At 38.2% G+C, this 14237-nt stretch overlaps 1 pseudogene; it reads left to right on the top strand.

Annotated features, from left to right (window-relative positions):
• Nucleotides 1-4229: 4229 nt before the first annotated feature.
• LOC113882586 overlaps nucleotides 4230-14237 on the top strand; it is a 36136-nt pseudogene continuing 26128 nt past the window's right edge.

Here is a 14237-nt window from a genome sequence, read left to right on the forward strand (position 1 = left end):
AAACATTCATTTTATTTTATTTATTTATTTTCTATTGATGTGGACCATTTTTAAAGTCTTTATTGAATTTGTGACAATATCGCTTCTGTTTTATGTTTTGGTTTTCTGGCCATGAGGCATGTGGGATTACAGATCTCTGACCAGGGATCAAATCTGCACCCCTGCATTGGCAAAGTGCTAACCACTGAGTCACCAGGGAATTTCCTAAACACTCATTTTAAATTAATGTTACATTTGATATAGCTATCCTACATCCCACCACCCCCATTTTGTTATAATATTTGCTCTCAGAGCCACTTTATTTTCTTAAGTAAAAATGGTTCTTTTTCTTTTTATCATTATAGAGTTTGCTTGATCTCTCTCTCTTTTTAAAAATACTTGCCCTTTCTACCTCACAAACATTTGTAGTAGCAAGACAATGCACATTCCTCAGATTCTCAGAACTCTCCTAATCCCACATTCCAGGCATCTCTTGTTTCAGTCAGTTCAGTTCAGTTGAGTTGCTCAGTCGTGTCCAACTCTTTGCAACCCCATGAATTGCAGCACGCCAGACCTCCCTGTCCATCACCAATTCCCAGAGTTCACTCAGACTCACGTCCATTGAGTCAGTGATGCCATCCAACCATCTCATCCTCTGTCGTCCCCTTTTCCTCCTGTCCCCAATCCCTCCCAGCATCAGTCTTTTCCAATGAGTCAGCTCTTCACATGAGGTGGCCAAAGTACTGGAGTTTCAGCTTCAGCATCATTCCTTCCAAAGAAATCCCAGGGCTGATCTCCTTCAGAATGGACTGGTTGGATCTCCTTGCAGTCCAAGGGACTCACAAGAGTCTTCTCCAACACCACAGTTCAAAAGCATCAATTCTTCGTTGCTCAGCTTTCTTCACAGTCCAACTCTCACATCCATACATGACCACTGGAAAAACCATAGCCTTGACTAGACGGACCTTTGTTGGCAAAGTAATGTCTCTGCTTTTGAATATGCTATCTAGGTTGGTCATAACTTTCCTTCCAAGGAGTAAGCCTCTTTTAATTTCATGGCTGCAGTCACCATCTGCAGTGATTTTGGACCCCCCAAAAATAAAGTCTGACACTGTTTCCACTGTTTCCCCATCTGTTTTCCATGAAGTGATGGGACTAGATGCCATGATCTTCGTTTTCTGAATGTTGAGTTTTAAGCCAGCTTTTTCACTCTCCTCTTTCACCTTCATCAAGAGGCTTTTTAGTTCCTCTTCACTTTCTGCCATAAGGGTGGTGTCATCTGCATATCTGAGGTTATTGATATTTCTCCCGGCAATCTTGATTCCAGCTTGTGTCTCTTCCAGTGCAGCATTTCTCATGATGTACTCTGCATATAAGTTACATAAGCAGGGTGACAATATACAGCCTTGACGTACTCCTTTTCCTATTTGGAACCAGTCTGTTGGTCCATGTCCAGTTCTAACTGTTGCTTCCTGACCTGCATACAGATTTCTCAAGAGGCAGGTCAGGTGGTCTGGTATTCCCATCTCTTTCAGAATTTCCCACAGTTTATTGTGATCCACACAGTCAAAGGCTTTGGCATAGTCAATAAAGCACAAATAGATGTTTTTCTGGAACTCTCTTGCTTTTTCCATGATCCAGCAGATGTTGGCAATTTGATCTCTGGTTCCTCTGCCTTTTCTAAAACCAGCTTGAACATCTGGAAGTTCACGGTTCACGTATTGCTGAAGCCTGGCTTGGAGAATTTTGAGCATTCCTTTACTAGCGTGTGAGATGAGTGCAATTGTGTGGTAGTTTGAGCATTCTTTGGCATTGCCTTTCTTTGGGATTGGAATGAAAACTGACCTTTTCCAGTCCTCTGGCCACTGCTGAGTTTTCCAAATGGGGCTTGGACTTCCTAGGTGGCTCCATGGCAAAGAATCTTCCTGCCTGAGGACGCAGGAGTCACAGAAAACCCTTGTTTGATCCCTGGGTCGGGAAGATCCCCTGGAGGAGGAAATGGCAACCTGGTTCAGTAGTCTTCCCAGGATAATCCCATGGATAGAGGAGCACTGTATAGGACTGAAGCACTGAGTACCCACACATGCTCACTCAGGAGCTCAGCTGAGCCAGCTTTAATACAGAGCTCTGTAGGCTGCATGCGGTTCCTCTCCCTTGAAACCTCAGAAAGGCAATTTTCAATGACTAGATAATTCTCAAGAATATCTATATATAAATGGTAAATTTCCCCTCCACACTTTTTTCCCTAGGTTCCCAACACTGAAATTAATATTAATCTGTCTTTAAAATGTAATGCATACCTGCTGATGTTGAAAGCAGAATCTGTCCTGTTTGGAAGTGATGGCTATATTCTTATATTCAGAGTCACATCTTTTGGGGTGTAAACTCTAGAAACTATCTGTTGCCTCATTCTCTTAAAACCATGAAATAAACATTTATTTATATGTTTTATTTAAATGTTTTAAATGTTATTAAAATCACCATTAAATAAAACATTTTAAAATGTTTTAAAATTAAATAAAATTTAAAATTAATAAATTAAATAAAACATTTATTTAAATGTTTTAAATGTTATTAAAATCACCATTCTCTGATGTAATTTCTGTGTCCCTGAAAAACTGGAACACTGTTAAGAGCATTTCATATGAAAATTTACATGTTTAAGTTACTCCTCTCAGATTTTTCATCACTCTGATACTTTTTTACACTTATCAAAAGTATGTTATTATAGAAGTCAGCATTATCAAATATTAATTGAATGACTACAATATGCCAAGCATAACCCTCTTCTTCCAGACTTTCACTCTAATCAAATGGCATTAGAATGAAGAGTTCTTCATGATTTATTGACTTAAAACAGAAATATTTACAAGCTTAAACATTAAGTTGGGAAAATGATCTAGTTCCTTTTAAATACCTCTTTTATTACATCACCACATCCACTTCATTGATTACTTTTAGATATTGAATTATTGAAATAACACACATTTCTTGAAGAAAACATGAACTATATAATTTTAAAAGGAAAAACAGTCTAGAAATAATTGTTATCAACTCAACTACATTGGAAATCTCGCATTCAACTTTAGAGAAACGTGGCCAATATTACCTGACTACCTGAAGTAAAACAAAAAGGTGACCATCACCATAGTGGCTTAATGTGGCTCTCATTTATCCCCTGATATGATGTGATGAGAGAAGCTTTACTTCTGTGATATTCCTTCCCTTAAACCAATGTGAGAAAATCATTAGGAAAGTCCACATTTGAAAGTATTCTACAGGATACCTCACCAGTATCCCTTAGAATTGTAAGAGCCAAAAAAAAAAAAGAAAAGAAAAGAAAATTGAAGAAGCATCTATGAAGGAGATTTGGAAGACATGATGACTTAATGCCATGTGGTACCTAGACTGGATTCTAGACAAGAAAGGTGACATTGATGGTTGGGGGGGTGGGGCAAGAAACTGAAAAAATGCACTAAAATTTACTTTTTAAAAATAATAATGTACTTATATTTATTTTTAATTTATTTTTAATTATATTGTGGTAAGAACACAACATGACACACCCTCTTAAATTTTAAGGGTACCCATACAGCGTTGGGTCTTGGAAGAGGGGACAATAAAGAGATATTTGTCAAGGGGACAAAGTTTCAGTTATGAAAGATGAATAAATTCTGAAAATGCACAACAATGTAAGTGCAATTAACAGTACAACATTTTATACTTGAAACGTGGTAAGAGGAGAATTTAACTATTTTCAACATGAAGAAAAATAAAACAAAATTATAAGACATGAAGTAATTGATATGCTAATTATCTTGATTGTGATCATTTCACTATATACATATGCATATACACACATATATAAACATCAACTAAACTTCTTAGATCTGTACAATTTGTTTTTGTCAATTATACCTCAATAAATCTTAAAAAAATAAAATTAAGAAGTATACTTTAAAAAGAGAAATATTTATTAAATAACAAAGATAAATTTTGCTGTGACTTTTTATTATCCAACATTTTTGGAGTCTATGGGATGATTATGGAGCATGAGGAGAAGACATTTAAGCTTTTAACTTTCATAAATAAATGTTTCTAAAGCTGCTGTTAATGTTTCTTCAGCTTTTCCAAGAAAATAGAATTACATGAGGAAGAAATAATTAATTGTAATTGCTTGCCGTGCGGCCTCTGAAGAATAAGGCAAGTGATTTTCTCCAGGGCTCTTGTGCCACAGGGAGTGGAGAGACATGTCTCAACCTCTTCCCCAAACTGCTGAGACCTCCAGAGGCTGGAAGGTAGAGTGCCTTTTCCACCAGCAGGTCTGTCTGTAGGTCTGAGAATATATGGATATTCTTTACCATGTAATGTATCTAAAAGATACCTTAGGTTCACTCATTCTTTCATGAGAAATAGTCTTTTGGGGGAAATTTAGGGTCATTGCCAACACTAAGTATTAGGAACAGGAAGTGCATATTTTCTATCAAGCTTTGTAGAGAGGGCCTGGCTTAGCTGAGCTCCTTTGTAGTAGTGTCCTGAACAAGTGTTTCCTGGGAGTGGGGAAGCAGAGGGTCTCTGAGAGTTTTCAGGTACATGTCTCTCGAATTCTGAAAGTTTTTGGAAGAATTGTGCAAGGGAACAGAGGTAGATATTTAAACAAAACTGAATTGAGGAGGATAAAATGAACCTCTGGAGACAAAGAATCAAAAAGTTCAGCTCCAAATCAGATTTTAGAGCATGGGAAAAACAAATGCTTACTCACAAGAGCAAAAAGAAAAAAAAATGGGAAGAAATTACAAGGATAAAGATTTTAGATACCAGTGTATTCCAGATTCAAAAATAAAACAGATTGTTTAAACTATACAATAGCATCATTTGGGAGATAAGAAACGAGATGTTTAATTTGTACATAATTCTGACAGAAGAACCTGAAAATCTACAAGGAAATAAGGCAATATTTCTCAATTACAGATGATTATGAACCCCCTCTCCGCCCCCCACATGGACATTTGACAATATCTGGAGGCATTTTTGATTGTCATAATGAATGTACCAGAGTGATTGGACAGAGGTCAGAGATGCTGTTATACATGGTAGCATGCACAGGGTAGCTTTCTATAAAAATAAAAATCCAACACGGAATATCAATAGTACCAAGCTTGAGAAACTCTGAAAATTATAATCAATAAATAATTTATAACAATGAGAATTGACTTGGCAAGATTTCCTTCTGATTGATCCTTAAATCCTTGGATATCTGAACACACAGAGCCATCAAGAGTTCTCACTGTTATGTGGGACCTCTTGCCTTTAATGCTGAAACATCTAGAACCAGTTGGTTCTAGGTTTGAGAAGTAGAGATGATCTTAACAGAAATGTTAGTCTAAGGAAGAAGTCTTGTTTGTAAGGAAAGATAACTAAAGGAAATTAATTATCTGATGTGTATGACTCACAGCTCTAAAGCAAGGAAAGCCCCAGGTGAGCTGAGATGTGCCACCTTGTTAACACCTCACACCATTGCCACCACGTGTTTGTCAAAATCTCTGCACAGCAAAGGAAATGATCAACAGAAAGAAGAGGCAGCAGAGTGGGAGGAAATATTTGCAATGCATATATCTGGTAAAGCAAGGGTCCTCAAATTCCAGGATTTAATGCCTGACGATCTGAGGTGGGTCTGATAATAAAAGTTTTACAGCAAACTAAATATGTGTGTCTTAACAGCCCATTACCCAAACCCACTTAAAACATTTTAGGTGGATCAAAGCAAAGAAGTAGGCTGCAATTTTTGAAATATGTTCAATTCTATTCTTATAAGTTGACAAGGTACAAAGATTGTTGTTCAGTCACTAAGTCGTGTTTGATACTTGTGACCCCACGGGTTGCAGCTCATCAGGCTTCCTTGTCCTTCCCTGTCTCCTGCAGTTTGCTCAGACTCATATCCATTGAGTCAGGGACAAGTGAGTCAAAAAGACTCACTCCAAGGTACCCTCTTCTTGACTGCTCTTCCACTTCCAACACTGAGTCCACCATTTCACCCTTCTGCCAGCCTCTGATTTGGGACTTAGAGTCCCACTAGGAAAATATTTTGGAGCTCACCACTTTTCTGAGAGCTTCTTTCACATCCTTGTTCCTCAGACTATAGATCAGGGGGTTCAGCATGGGGATCACTACAGTGTAGAACACTGTGGCCATTATGTCAATGCCAATGCTGTTGCCAGAGTGGAGCCGGCAATAAATGAAAAGGATTGTTCCCTGTAAGACAGCAGGTGATGAGAATAAACAAGTAAGAGATAAGGATGATCACGCTTGTGATAATCTCACTGAAGGTGGCCACAATGTATAGCACCAATTGATTCACAGTGTCATCAGAGCAAACAAGAGACAAGAGAGGGGGAAGATCACAGAAGAAGTGGTTGATCACATTTGATCTGTAGGATGGGATCTGAAGAGCTAAACACAAGTGAATCACAGAACATATAGATATAGAATCACAGAATATTGAGATAGCAACAAGACACCAACTTCACGCAGAGATTTTGAGACATGGTGACCACCCTCCCAGCACCTTCCTACCACCCTCCCAAAACCCGACAACCACCCGCCCACAATCCTCCCACAATCCTCCCACCACGCGCCCACCACCCTCCCAGCACCCTCCCAACACCCTCCCACAATCCTCCCACCACCCGCCCAGCACCCGCCCAACACGCTCCCAACACCCTCCCAACACCCTCCCACCATCCGCCCACCACCCGCCCACCATCCTCCCACCACCCGCCCACAGTCCTCCCACAATCCTCTCACCATCCGCCCACCACCCGCCCACAATCCTCCCACAATCCTCCCACCATCCGCCCACCACCCTCCCATAATCCTCCCACCACCCGCCCACAATCCTCCCACCACCCGCCCAGTACCCTCTCACTACCCGCCCACCACCCACCAACCTCCCTCCTAGCACCCTCCCAGCACCCTCCCAACACCCTCCCACAATCCTCCCACCACCCACCCACCACCTGCCCACCATCCTCCCACAATCATCCCACCACCCTCCCACAGTCCTCCCACCACCAGCCCAGCACCCTCCCACTACCCTCCCAGCACCCTCCCAGCACCCTCCCAACACCCTCCCACAATCCTCCCACCACCCGCCCACCACCCTCCTAGCACCCTACCAACACCCTCCCACCCGCTCCTCCTGTGGTGCGAGGGGAAGTTGGGATTTCTCTTGAGTTGAAGCAGGGAATGGGCCCTCATCTCCGGATGAGGTGGGACACACGGGGTTCTACTGGAGTTGTGGTGGGAAACTTGGCTTTCATCTCAAGTTGTGACGGGGATCTCTCAACCCCCTTGAGTTGCTTAAGGGAGTCAAGCTTTCTCTCTAGTTTTGAGAGGGAACCTGGGATTGCTCTCGAGGTGCTGCAGGAGAAAAGAGCCTCATCTCGCGTTGACAGGGGAATCTCGTGGTTTGTCTCGAGTTGCGGCGGGAGGCTTGGGGTTCCTCTGCAGGTACCACCGGGAGCTCAGGAGCCTCTCGTGTTGCCTCAGGGAAGTCAAGTCTCCATTCGAGTTGCAAGGGTGTGCACGGGAGTGCTCTGGAGTCACGGTAGGGGAATCAGGCCTCAATTCGCATGGAAGGGGGAATCTCAAGATGTTTCTCGAGCTGCGGCAGGAAGTGTGGGTTCCCTCGAGTTGCCACAGGGACCTGAGGGAGCCTCTCATGTTGTCTCTGGGAAGTCAGGAATCCTTTGGAGTTGTGAGGGGCCTCTCGGGATTCCTCTCGAGTTGGTGCAGGCGACTAGGGCCTCATGTCGAGTTGAGGCGGGAAACTCAGGGTTCCTCTCCAGCTCTGACAGGGATCTCAGGGTCCCTATGGAGATTCCACTGGGGAGTCAGACGTCCTCTGGTGTTGGGGGCATGGAACTCCCCCCTTCCCTCTCGAGGTGGCATAGGGGTGTCAGGCCTCCTGTCGAGTTGAGGTAGGGAACAGGGGCTATTTCTAGAGGTGCCACGGGGCTCTGAGGCCTCCCTTTGTGTCATAAGTTGATCCTCGGGGTGACATTCGAGTCTTTGCAGGGGAATGAGGCCTTATCTCGAGTGGATGGGGACATCGGGGTCTTTTCGAACGGTGGCACGACCACTGGAGTTCCTCTCGAGTTTCAAGGTGGGACGGGCCTCCTGATGTGCGATGGAAATGTCGGGATTCCTTTGCAGACGAAGCAGAGGAATGGACCCTCATCTCGAGATGAAGAGGGGAAAGCGGGGCTCTTCTTGAGTTGTGGCGGAAAACTCGGGGTTCCTCTTGAGTGGAGACGGGTATGTCGGGGAATTTCTTGAGTTGCCTAAAGGGTGTCAAGTACCCTTTCGAGGCTCAAGAGGGAAGGTGGGATTTCTCTCGAGACTCTGCAGTGGAAAGGGGCCTCATCTCGTGTTGAGGGGAGAATCTCCTGGGTTGCTCGAGTTGCGACAGGACACGTGGAGTTCCTCTCGAGTGGCGATGGGAACTTCAGGGACCCGCTCATGTTGCCTCAGGAAAGTCGTCTCCATTCGAGTTGCGAGGGGCTTCTCGGGATTCCTCTCCAGTCGGTGCAGGGGCATAGGGCCTCATCTCGAGTTGAGGCCGGAACCTCAGGGTGCCTCTTCAGTTTTGACATGGATCTCGGGGTTCCTATGGAGTTTCAACAGGGGAGTCAGGCCTCATCTCGTGCGGAGGCTTGGAACTCCGCTTCCCTCTCGAGGTTTCAAAGAGGTGTCAGGCTTCCTGTCGAGTGGACACAGGGTTCTGGGGCTTTTTCTCAAGGTGCCACAGGACTATCACCCCTCCCTTCGTGTTTTGAGTCCATCCTCGGGGTTCCAGTCAAGTCCATGCAGGGGAATCAGGCTTATCTGGAGTGGATGGGGAAATTGGGGTCTTTTCGAATTGAGGCATGACTGCTGGGGATGCGCTGGAGTTTCAAGGGGAGACCGGCCTCCTCCTGAGGGCCGCCGGCAACATCGGGATTCCTTTCCAGAGGAAGCAGGGGAATCGACCCTCATCTCATTAGAGGAGGGGGAAAACGGGGCTCTTCTTGAGTTGTGGCGTGAAATCGGGGTTCCTCTCTAATGGGGATGGATATCTCGGGGGAAACTTCCTGAGTTGCATCAAGGCTGTCAAGTACCCTTTCACATTTCAAGAGGGAACGTGGGGTTTCTCTCAAGACACTGCTCTGGAAAATGGCCTCATCTCGCGTTGAGGGAAGAATATCGTGGTTATTCACGGGTTGCAGTGGGAAGCATGGGGTTCCTCTCGAATTGCAATATATATAAATATGTATTATATATTTTATATTATATATTAATATAAAATAAGTATTAATGGTTTTAATAATTATTAATATTATTGATTATTATTATATTATTAATATATAATATGTTATATATAATATATTATAGTATAGTATATCATATAATATATAAAAATATATATTATATATAATATTTATATATTAATATAACATAAATATATATTGATATATAAAATATATATCATATATCATTATATTATATATTAATTATAACTATTATAAAAATATACATAATATATATAATATATTATGTATATTATATATCTATAATTAATTATATAATATATATATTATATTATACATATATTAAATATAATAATATATTGTATGATATATATAAAATAATATTATATAATATATATTATATTATATATGATACTATATTATATTATATATAACATATATTATATATATATATATATAATATTATATACTATATATTATATAATTATATATTACATATGTTATCAATATATAATATATCTAGTATTATATATTAGACTATATAATATTATATGTAATATATATGATACTATATTATTATATAATAGTATTATATTATATATAATTATATATGTTATATATAAAAATATATAGAATATATATTACATATATATTTTATATATAACATATAATTTACTTATATATATTATATTTTTATAAATATAATATTTAATTATATATATTATATATGTCATATAATTAATATATAATTTAAATAATGATATAATAATAATATAATGATAATAATATAATTTACATATGTAATTTTTATATTTTTATATAAATTACATATATATTTATACATATTAATATTATATAAGAATTATATATTTATATATAAATTTTCATATATAAATATATTAAAATATATTATATTATATTTAATATATATTTAAATAAATTATATAAATATATTATAATGATAAATTATGATTTATCATTATAAATTATATATATAAAGTATATAATATATTTATTTTTATAAACATATTGTTATATTTTATTGTTTTTATATTTATAAAAATATTATATTTTATTATATTTATATTTATAAAAATATTGTTATTTTTATTATATTTATAAAATATTATTTTTCATTATATTTATATTTATTTTTATATTTTAATAATATTATATTTATTATATTTTATTTTAAAAATATTATTAAAATGTTATTGTGTTTACTATAAGTATATTTATAAAAACATTATTATATTTTATTATATTTATATTATAAAAATATTATTTAAAATGTTATTTTAATGTTATTCAAAAATGTTTAAAAGTTTTTAAATTTTTGATACCAAATACTATTAAATGACCCCTCAAAGATTATTGCTAAAATTTTATAGATATATCAATAGAATAATAATCCACACAAGTTGCAGACATGTACTGAAAAATGAAGTATGTCTTTTGAACTTCTAAATTTGGTAATCTTTAAAAGACCAAAGTAACATTTATTTGAATAGTTTAAACTATTAGTTTCTAATAATAATAATTTATAATTATAATAATAATTATATAATTATATAGTATATATTATTTATTATAATTATATATATTTATATAGAATTTTAATATACATTTTATATATTATATATAATTATATATTAATAATTATAATAATAATAGTAATTAATAGTTTAAACTATTAGTTTAACTAATAGTTTCAAACTTTAAAAGACCAAAGTAACATTTATTTGAATAGTTAAAAATTTTTTTAAATGGCAGTTCCAAATGCTGGAGTTCATTTTGAGAAACTGAATTCTTCACACATTGCTGTTGTAAATGTGAAATAATAGAACCACTCTGGAGAACATCTTGGCAGTCCCTTACAAGCTAAATATACCATATACCTTTACCATATGATGTAGCAATTTCATCTTTGTGCACTTATCCAAAAGAAATTAAACTTAGTTTCATGTAAAACTTGACTACTCACAAACTAATGCTCATAGTATTTTTATTTAAATTAGCCAAAAACTGGAAACAATCTAAATGTCCTTCAACGGATGACTGATTAAGCAAGTTGTAATACACTCATACCATGGAATATTACTTAACAGAAAAAAGGAATGAAGTATTGATAAATGCAATAACTTGGATGAATCTTAAGTAAATTATGTTAAGTTAAAAAAAAAGCCAACCATAAAAGATTACATGCAGCAAGCTTTCATTTATGTAACATTATCAAAATGACAAAATTATAGAGATGGAGAACAGATTAGTGCTTGCCGAGAGTTAGGGACCAGCATCATGAGTAGATAGATGATACGGAAGCAGCATGGAGAATCCTAAGAGAGATGAAACTGTCTGTATCTTGACATGGTGGTAGCCACACAAATTAACATGTGATACAACTGCATAGAACTATATACGGCTAAGTCATTTCAGTCGTGTCCGACTCTGTGCGATCCCATAGATGGCAGCCCACCAGGCTCCCCCTTCCTTGGGATTCTCCAGGCAAGAACACTGGAGTGGTTTGCCATGTCCTTCTCCAATGCAGGAAAGTGAAAAGTGAAAATGAAGTCGCTCAGTCGTGTCCTAGCGACCCCATGAACTACAGCCTACCAGGCTCCTCCGTCCATGGGATTTTCCAGGCAAGAGTACTGGAGTAGGGTGCCATTGCCTTCTCTGAGAACTATATACACACATATGCAAATAAGTGTATATAAAATGTGAAATTTGAGTAGGATTGTACCAAAGCCAGTACCTTGTGGTCTTACTGAACTCCAGATTTACAAGAGAAGTCTGGTGGGCTACAGTCCATGGAGTAGGAAAGAGTCAGATATAACTGAGCGCACACACACAAGACTGAAAGAAATCAGATGAAGCATGCCCAGAATCCTCTGTATTATTCCTTAGAACTGCATGTGAATCTGCAATTGAAGTTTTAAGAATATAATTGAAAAGAAAAGTAAATCTCTGAATAGTCCCTTCTGTGTACACACACAAGCACATAAAATCCCTTATGGGCATCAAAAGAAAAAGAAAAAAAAAACTTATACCAGCATAAAGATAAACAGAAATTATTCAGAACAAAGGATGAAAATATATTGTGCATTTAATATATTGCATGGGTACTGCTGTCACTGTTACTACTACTTCTATAAATGTTGTCATGAATTTAATATCTTGAACTGGCATTTGCTCTCATGCCTGATACTCTTCCTTCAGATGTATTCATGGCTAACTTCCTCACTTTCTTGAGATAAGAGAATTTTTACCACAGTAAACATCACTTCTTTGGCTAACTTATTTCAATTAATGCTACCCTTTCTTTCTACCCTTTATTGTTCCCCACTCCATCCCCTTTTCCTGATTTATTTTTCTTCTTAGCAGTTGTAATCAAATGAAATATTGTATATATTTGTGTGTGTGTGTTTACTGTTTATTTTCAAATTACCCCTCCCCATACAGAAAGCAAGCTATAAGAACAGGGCTTCATCTGGTTTTCCTTACTTTTGCATTCTCAGTTCTTACAAAGTGCTGCTGCTGCTGCTGCTAAGTCACTTCAGTCGTGTCCGACTCTGTGCGACCCCATAGACGGCAGCCCACCAGGCTCCCCCGTCCCTGGGATTCTCCAGGCAAGAATACTGGAGTGGGTTGCCATTTCCTTCTCCAATGCATGAAAGGAAAAGTGAAAGTGAAGTCGCTCAGTCACATCTGACTCTTGGTGACCTCATGGACTGCAGCCTACCAGGCTCCTCTGTCCATGGGATTTTCCAGTCGAGAGTACTGGAGTGGATTGCCATTGCCTTCTCCAAAGTGCATGATATGATAAAGGCTCAGGAACCACTTCTTATATACATAAATGCAATAAATGATGAGTAAGTGTTGGTATTAGGTATGCAAAATTAGTTTTTCTGTTTTTAAGTAACAGCTTCTGGTGCATGAGAATTCTAGAGAAGTTATCTTAGAACTTTCTTATCAAATTTTTATTAAAATTACTCATAAAGCTATTTGAAGAGAGCTTTCTATGCAGGTCAATGACAAAAAAAAATCAAGAAAATGCTACATTTTTCTAGAGTTTGATACAATTTTCCTTACATCTTATTCATGAGATAGGACCCCTTTTGGAATCTGCTCTCTAAATGTAACTTCTCTACTTCCACTAGCTTTTCAAGTTAACTGGTTCTTGGAGTTCCACCTCTTAGAATAGAAACTCAGTTGCTTTAGACCAGATTTGCATTTTGCCCTCAGGCTCCACATAAAGTCTCTTACTTGAAGCTTATTTTTGCCTCTTTATGCAGGAATTTGGAATTCATCAAGCTGCACAAGTATAAGCTCTCCCATCGTTTCCTCCCAGAAAAACCATGAGTCTCTTTATATTTCCTAAAAAGAGGAAGTGGCGCTTTAAAAATATCTACTAGACACCAGGATTGTTTGATAACTTCCCTTCTGTTTAAGCTCTTAAAGGAACATCTTTTCCCCCCAGATCCACTGGGAAATGGTTTACAGCAAATCTCCCAATGAATTGTGTGTTTGACTCTATATTCAAAGATGAGTAAGTAGGGGGGAAAAGTTGCATAAGACCTATGGAGGTAAACATGATTAATTGAGTATTCTTAAAATGTTACATATCTTTCAGGATATTAGAAGTTACCAGATAGCAAAGTGAAAGTACAACAACTCTCAATCCAAAGGATGCCAGATATATAAAGGGCTGCAGGAAAACCTATTCCATGACTCCTAGAAAACTTAATCTTAGAGAAAGCAGTCAGATAAGGATGTGAGTAGACTGATAGGAATACTGTAAAATATAAGACACCCAAGATAATGTAAACTCTATGCTGGGTTGCCGGAAGTTGGGCGGCAGCATATCAGGCACAGGAGGGCCGAGAGGAACTACTCCACGTTCAAGGTCAGGAGGGGTCACTCGTCCAAGGTAAGGAGTAGTGGCTGTGG

This window comes from Bos indicus x Bos taurus, chromosome 24, assembly GCF_003369695.1.
Source record: "Bos indicus x Bos taurus breed Angus x Brahman F1 hybrid chromosome 24, Bos_hybrid_MaternalHap_v2.0, whole genome shotgun sequence".
NCBI classification, from domain to species: domain Eukaryota; kingdom Metazoa; phylum Chordata; class Mammalia; order Artiodactyla; family Bovidae; genus Bos; species Bos indicus x Bos taurus.